The sequence below is a fragment of the Centruroides sculpturatus genome, unplaced genomic scaffold (genome assembly GCF_000671375.1).
Source record: "Centruroides sculpturatus isolate CEXI.00-Female unplaced genomic scaffold, Cexi_2.0 scaffold1215, whole genome shotgun sequence".
Classification (NCBI taxonomy): domain Eukaryota; kingdom Metazoa; phylum Arthropoda; class Arachnida; order Scorpiones; family Buthidae; genus Centruroides; species Centruroides sculpturatus.
Window position 1 is genome coordinate 164,914 of NW_019385505.1, and position 8,457 is coordinate 173,370.

General features: G+C 29.5%; 1 pseudogene; it reads right to left on the minus strand.

The window, feature by feature from the left end:
• LOC111639627 overlaps positions 1–8,457 on the minus strand; it is a 48,268-nt pseudogene that overhangs the window by 5,466 nt on the left and 34,345 nt on the right.

Below are 8,457 nucleotides of genomic sequence, written 5' to 3' on the forward strand. Positions count from 1 at the left end.
TGTTCAGCTTACATGTTCGGACGTGTCGTGCGGAATCGACACATAGCTACAATTTATTTTGTGTTATTTATTTCTGTGCTTGTTATATCTACGGAGACTTGAGAGACTCTGTGTGGTGGTTTCTTGTAACCGTGAACGAATCAAAAGATGAGATAAGATTAACGAGAACATTTATTAGCTTACATACATCCGACTTGGATTTTACACAAATTGTGAAATTATACCCTGACTTACACGGTTATCACTCGGTCCCACCTATCGCGTAAGTTCGGGGTATTACTGTAGAGAGACTATCTTATGTTAATAGACTGTTTATATTTTAAATTTAACATAGTTTTCCTTTACAATTTGTTTTGATTATTAAAATTACATACAACAAAACCCATCAAATTCCAATGTTTTGTTATACTGATATTGAAATAGCCATACTTGTCTTAAACATTGTAATTTAAATATTAAAAGCTGGTTGCCAGATTTTACTAAACAGTGTTCGGATATTATTAAAAGAAAATGACACAAACATTTAAAAATTATAAAAATTCAAAGAGATTTTAAAACAAATTTAAACGATGAATTTACTTTAAGCAAAATCTAGCAACATATGCTAATTTAATTGAAAGAATCTATTAAAATAAACCACTATTTAATACTAATACCCAATGTATTGACTTTTTCGACCTTCTGACAATGTAAGAAAAGTCAATTATATAAATGGTCATGCACCATTTATATAATTGATTTTATTTCTAAATTTGAAATTCTTTTTAGAAAATATTTTTATCTTTTTTATGCTTTTTATTTTATTTTCTTATTTACTTTTATCTATAAATATCCATTAAATTGAATAAGTTGTGCAGATAATTATTTATTTGTTGGTTTTAATCCCTTTTTAATATAGTTTTTCTTTTTTTAATTTCAATCACAATCACTAATTTTAAGTGATTTTATTTACCAGGTTTTAATTTTTTCACATTTTTAAGATGATTTTTAAACTCTGAAATATTTTACATATTAACTAACTAAAATAATTTTTTTACCTATTTAATTTTTATAGTTTTCACCCTATTGTTTTATTTTTAATTCAAACGTTTAGTTTTTAGATCACATAGTTTTATATATAAAATCTATAACTGATTCCCAGGTAAATTTGTTTTGGTTTTAATTTTTTTAAAACTTCGTATCATATATTTATTACTCAGCTTATGATGATATATATGCCTTACATGTGTTAATATTAAACTAAAAATATGTTTACCTTGTGATTTTACTCAGGACCAGATTCTCAAAGAATTGTCAAGAGCTGAATAGGAGTTTAGACCCAAAATTCATACAGAAATGACGATTTAACGTGATTAATTTAGCCATGCTCTTCTAAACTCCTATCCTGTATGATAAGTCCTATATTTGTCAAGTTGTGAGATTTAAGAAGTACAAAATAACATGTTATTCCTAAATAAACTTTCTTAATTAGTTTCCTTGCTATGAATTAACTCAAAACCTTAATAAGTTTCTAATAAATGCCACTTTTTAATATAATCTACGTACTTGAATTTCTAGATTACTTTAGCTGAAGTGGACATTTACATTCTCTCTAAATATTTTTTTAAATTCATTGCATTACTAAACAAAACAAACAGATACATACACTATCTATCAGATTTACTTATTCTTGTGTATAAATCTACTTCTAGAACCCCTAGCCAAATTATTATGGCTACAAACTTTTTTCTTTGAATTTAATAGAATTTAAGTAACTTTTTTAAAATAGTAAACAGCTATGTGAAGTAGCAAAATTATTACATTATAGTAATCAGGAATGTTTTCATTATTAATTAAACTGGTAAAGATTATGTTTGATAAAGGTATTTTGTAAGTTTGCAGTTTTAAATGTCAATTTTTAAACGTAAGCATTTTGCGGCTATATCATAAATACATTTTAATAATACATATACAATAAGAAAATAATCATTTTTATAAAAGCTTCATTAACCTGACTTTCTTCTCCTTTTTTCCACAGATGGGTAAGGCAAAGGACTTGGCATTCACAAAAGTTGGTTCTGTAAAAGCCTTAATTGAATGTAAACAATTATCGCAGAGGCAAATTGCTGAGAAATGTGGCATTTTCAGTGTGTCTGTGCAAAATATTGCCAAAAACTTAACTGCTGATCAGTCACTCAAACCAAATGTAGTAGAAAAAAAATCCGATGACCTTGCATGGTCAAAATGTTTTAATAAAATTGTCATGAAAAATAGAAGAGCAAGTGACTTGGCAATTAAAGAAAGACTAAAGAAAGCTGGTATCAGCTTGTCAGAATGAACAATATGTAGAACAATATTTGAATTGGACTGTGGTATGTACAGATTAGCCAAAAAAGAAATTAAAAAAAAACTGAAAAAATAAGGAAAGACAGACTAGAATGGGGGAAATATATTCATTTTATAACAAGATTGGAAAAAGATTAGTGTGTATGAAATTATTTAAGTTATCTGAAATTATAACTTAGACCCTAAAACAGGGGTGGCCAAAACGTGGCGCATGCGCCAAACGTGGCGCATTGGACGATTACAAGTGGCGCTTCAGTTAGTTCTGAGCAAAATTGCCAGATTTGGCTTTTTTGCGATTAAAAATATATAGAAAAATAAATTTTTTATAGTCTGTCTTGGCAAGTTCATTTGTTGCACAATTCGTTACGGTCTATTCTGCAGATAAAATGAGTATTCTCCACATAGTAAATTACAATGTATGCATGTATTTTGAGTCTTGCGATCTTTTTTCGATCAGTTTACAGGCGTGTAAATGGGCGAAAACATTTACTGTGATTAAAGTTATTCCAAGCTGATCTCGTTCTCAGTGCCAATAATTGTGGTGCAGAGTAATCTTCACCAAACGACTCTGGCAGCAATAGCACCTTCATGAAGCAATCACCCTCTCGTACAGGAGATCATTGTTGACTATTGTAAATTGGTGCTTCAATAAACTGTCATAAATTAATTAATTCAACTGCGTGGTTAAGTTATTCCCTTTTCTTTCCTAAGCGAAGCAGATTTATTCTTATCTCTATTTATCAACCCCTAACATTGAACGTAAGACTGTATAAAAAGTGTTCGAGTTATATGGCGCATTTGAACTCGTCTGTCAAAAAATTGGCGCATGGTATGCAAAAGGTTGGCCACCCCTGCCCTAAAACATCTTTTCACTAAGCACTTTCATTTTTACAGATGGTTTAGTATTGAAAACATCATTCAAACAAATTAAGATAGACAAGACTCAATTTGTGCATAGAAAACCAAATAAGAAATACCATAAAATCTGTCTCTGGTACAAAAAGAAAAAAATAATAATAATAATAATCCTACAATCAGTGGTGATATGGTCTGTAATATGTGGAAAGGAATTGGATAGAGTTTACATTGTTAATGGAATAATGTGCCAATAGCAGTCAAGCTTGATTCTTCAATTGAATGAGTGGTTTGGTAAAAATGAAGAAAAAATATTTTTGCAATATGGAGCAGTGGAAAATTCCTTTACTGGATTTGCTGGAGAACCTCAAACCAATTGAAAATACTTGAAAGCTATTAAAAAGAGAAATAGCTAAATAAAGAGAAGCAAATAAGATCCAATTAATAAGAAAACTATTTGGCACTGGAATCATAATAAATTAAAACAAATGCTCTTAAATTGCTTGACATGTCAAGTACAAACTGTAATAATCACAAAAAGGTGCTTGATGAAACAGTAGAAAAAAAGGCCTCTTTTTTCCCTTAAAATACTTTCATTAAAATTAAAGCATTATTATTTTTTCATAAAATGTATTTCTCTGTCACTGGAAATGCAATATCCTCAACTTCCAGCAAAACACATAAAATGTATCAATTGACAAATATTTTTGGAATTCCACATGTGGAATTCAAATCTGAGCAGGCCAATATAAGATATGAGATGGCCATACTACGTCACCCTGGCTGTAACAATGTTTTGTACCATATCATGTTTGCCATCCTTTGGATAGCTGTATCTTGTCCCTAAAGTTGATGCAATTAGAGTTATGGCTGGCTTTAAATATGTCAATGGACTCTAAGTCTGATATGGTTCCAATTTGTAGAGGATCTGATGGGCTGGGCCTGATTTAATTTAGCTTCTATATGGTCTTCCGAGGCAAACCTAGACAGGGCTGTGAATTCTACATGCGCATTCTATTCGAAATTGCAACTAAAGAATATCTTATAGGACATTTGAACCTTATCAGTTGAAAAGCTACTTCGTAATAAAGTCAGCCTACTGCTGTAAGGAATCAATATTCAAATCTCAATTTTTAAAGAATAATTTGAGACAATACACCATTTCTCATCATTCAACCAAATCAGTCAAGCTCAGAAAATAGGCAAAACTGTGGTCTGTCACAGCCTTAATGTATGGTATTTCACACTGATGAAAAATCAATCAATCAGTTTATGTAAAAGCAATTGTATTAACATGGAAAATAATTAATGAATTTAAATTGAGTTATGATTTTACTTCTTAATTTTTTAAATATTTTTACCAGTAGTTTTAGCCAAAGTCATAATTATGAATTTAAAATAAATGATATATTACACATTAAAATAATGAAAAAGCTAGTTCATTTTATAATTCATATTTTGAATATTCTTCATCAGAAAATAAAATTTATATATTTGGCCAGTGTTCTCTCCAAGTCAGTTTTAACTAATTGATTGACCTGCAAAATATTTCTCCAACCAGTTAAAATAATAATTCTTTTTTAAACATAACTGGACTATGAATTAGTATACTATTGAGCATTATAGTACCGTTTTGTTGTTAACTGATGCTTTTAAGGAAATTTGTAGTGTTCAACCAACTACAGATTGAACACTTAAATTTTTCTTTCCTGGGAAAACACCATACAGTTGTAATATATGATCATATTAGCTCCTTTGATATTTTGTCTTGTCTATCTATTATATAGTTATGATAAAATATGGTAAGATTTATCGTAACTACATAAAGCCGAAACATCAAGTTTAATTTCAATCTGAAAAATCACTGAAGAATTCTGTTAATTTTTTTAATATTAACTGCCATCAAGTTATATAATGTATCTACTCATACTTATCCACTTTTTCTTCATTATTCAGTGCGAACTCGATATAAAATCTATGAAATAACTCATTTTACATTTTAAAATATTTCTATACATCATTATATTACACAGAATATTTGAATGATGAAATTAAAGTAAGAAAGTTTTGATATTGTTATATGTTATTCTAAAACTGACTACAAATCTAANCACAGACAGTATTGGAAAACAACATGCACAAACTGTACTACGACAGAGCCATAATCACAGATAAAACAATTTACCACAACAGACCAGATATCACACTCATTGGCAAACACAATAAAATCACATACATTATAGACATAGCCATTCCAAACACTCAATGTACAAAACACATGCACTGAAAAAATCAGTAAGTACACTGAACTCGCCCAGGAAATAAGGCATCTGTGGAGGATGGATAGGGTACTTATTGTACCTGTCATTCTCTCCTGTACAGGCGTCATATCACACACACTACACAAACACCTGGGCACATTACAATTGAATAGAAAAACACACACCACATTACAGAAGGCCACTATATTGAATACATGTCATATTGTTAGGAAATTCCTGAATACAGACACACACACTGACACATTTTTTAAATTTTTATCTTGTTTTGGTTGCTATACCTTGACTCTGATCTGGCATAGTACACAGCAACCAATGTCAACTGAGTATAACCCACTAAACCCAACTTAAGAATATTAAAAGAAATATTAAATTCAGCATTTTATATAATTTTAAACTTTTATTAACAAGTATCTCCTAACAGTTAATAATAATCCTGTATCTTTGTTGTATGAACACAATCCTTGCAAAGACAAATTTTGCAGAAAAATGTCATATTTAACAGATTTTACATTATGTTGAAAACAGTAACTTTCTCTTACTTGATCCACAAGTTTAATAAGCTTCTGTAAGCAGCTAATGTATTAATACCTTTTTGCATTCTCTCTCTCTGATGTTGATACATTCCAGATTTATATCCAAATGACTTAATTTAATAACATTCTATAGTTTATTCGCTTTGATATTACTTAAAAATAACTAATTACACAGTTGAAAACATTCATTGATGCAAATAAGTTTTTGCTGTTCGTGGAAAAGGAATACGATATAAATATGGCATTCTGTACTTACCTTACAAAGAACTTCTACTGGTGTTGACATTTTTTTTTCACTTATTTTTTCATATTTCTGTTTTTTGGTTGCTGCTTTCAAACCTTGCCACGGTAGACTTCCACGATTAAAATACATTAACACATATCCTAACGACTCCATATCATCCCTACGACTAAAAAAGGAATTTTTTTTATTATAACAGTAATTTAAATTTTTTATAATCATCAGTTAGATATCTAAAAATTAATGCAATAAAATAAAATTACTAAACTGTATGAAAATTTCAGAGCAAAAAATTGCATGTTTGTGGTTTTTGTGTTTGTCCAAATGCTCAAAATAAGCATTTACACAGAAACATAAAAACCATACTTATTACAACTTTAATTAATAATGTTCAACTCTTCATTTGGACTTGATTATGTATTCTGCTATATTTGTTACACTAATCACATCATCTGCTAATTTTTGACAGATCTCATCAGATGACCCTCCATTCTTCTCATCAAACACAATCCAAGTTCCGATAGGTTAGATGGTCAAGTTAAGTCCACTTTTTTGTTTCTTTCTCCAATTCATCCCTCAGATCTTCTGTAGAAGTCAATGAAGTGGATAGAGTTCAAGAGTTGATAAATTGGCCAGATTCTGAACTGGCCAATCTATCAACTCTATATATTCCTCCTTACACTAGTTGTCCACTACATATGCAGTGTAAACAGCCACATTATCCTAATGGAAGAAGTGAGACCATTGTCAAAGAATTGCCCAATTGTTTCCAATAAAAATCTAGAGAAATTGTAGTCTGTTTTTTTTTTTAATTGAAAACAATGCTATTATTATTTCATTTGAGATTAACATAAGTCAGCTGTATCCAAAAGTTTATGGAATGAAGATTACCTCAAAAATATTAAAAACTGGACAACCCGATATTTGAATTGTTATAACACTTTAATAAAGTAATTTATTAAAAATATATTTAGTGCTGACAAATCAAGTATTTTAAATAAATAAAATATTTCTTAAAAATAGTATCTAAAAAGTTTATGGAATGTCATTAAAACTTAAAAAGTAAATGTAAAAGTTTTAATGACATTCCATTTACTTTTACTTAACATCACCTTTGTAGAAGTGTTAACAGTTTAAACATCAGAGGTGTCAAGTTTTTAAAATTTTTGAAGGAATATTCATTTTTCATAAACTTTTTGGATGTACTGTACCTGTTATTTAATATATAATACATATATACATAGATAGTTACATTACAGTTCATAAAAATACAATTTTAGCATTTTTCTTGTTACATTGCTAATGTTGTCTTCGCCTTACAAAAAGCGTGCGCGCCAAGTCACTACACTTATTCTGTGTATCTCTTTTTGCTTGGGCATTGTTAATTACCTTTGGCAGTCCAACCAATCTTTCTTCTTCAATCTGTGTTTCATCTCCTAAGATGAAATAGTTGTGAAGAAATCCAGTCATTATTAGCATCACCATCAAGTTCAATTGATGCATATCAAGTAGTTTGAAGCATCTAAAATAACCAACAAACAACTCAAATGCTCTTTCAGTTGTGCTTCTACATTTGGAAAGTTTAGTGTTAAAATAAGTCTGAACGTCACCTAGATGTCTATTGTCTCTGTAAAGGGTTAACTCTAAAAGTACTGAGGAAAATTCATGCAATATTTGTAGATTTCGTCAGTTGGTGATTGAGTTTAAAAATTAAATTGAAGACAGTCTGTTGAAAAACAATTACCATTTATTCACTTACAATGTTCCGGAATACAAACTTTTGACAAGTGGCCTTTCGTTGTAAGCTACTTGACTGTCAAAATTAAAACTTTGTTCCTCTATTTAAATTCCATTACATTATATTACAGTTTACCTACCTTTATTATGCATTAAGTTATTATAACAAATAAAACACAATTAATTAATTAAAAGTTATACAGCAAAACTGAATTTAAAATTAAAATCATTTATGTATTTCTTGAAACCCAGAAGAATAAAATATTAAGCTATATAAACTAAGGCAGACAGTATTGGAAAACAACATGCACAAACTGTATTACGACAGAGCCATAATCACAGATAAAACAATTTACCACAACAGACCAGACATCACACTCATTGACAAACACAATAAAATCACATACATTATAGACATAGCCATTCCAAACACTCACAATGTACAAAACACATGCACTGAAAAAATTAGCAAGTACACAGAACT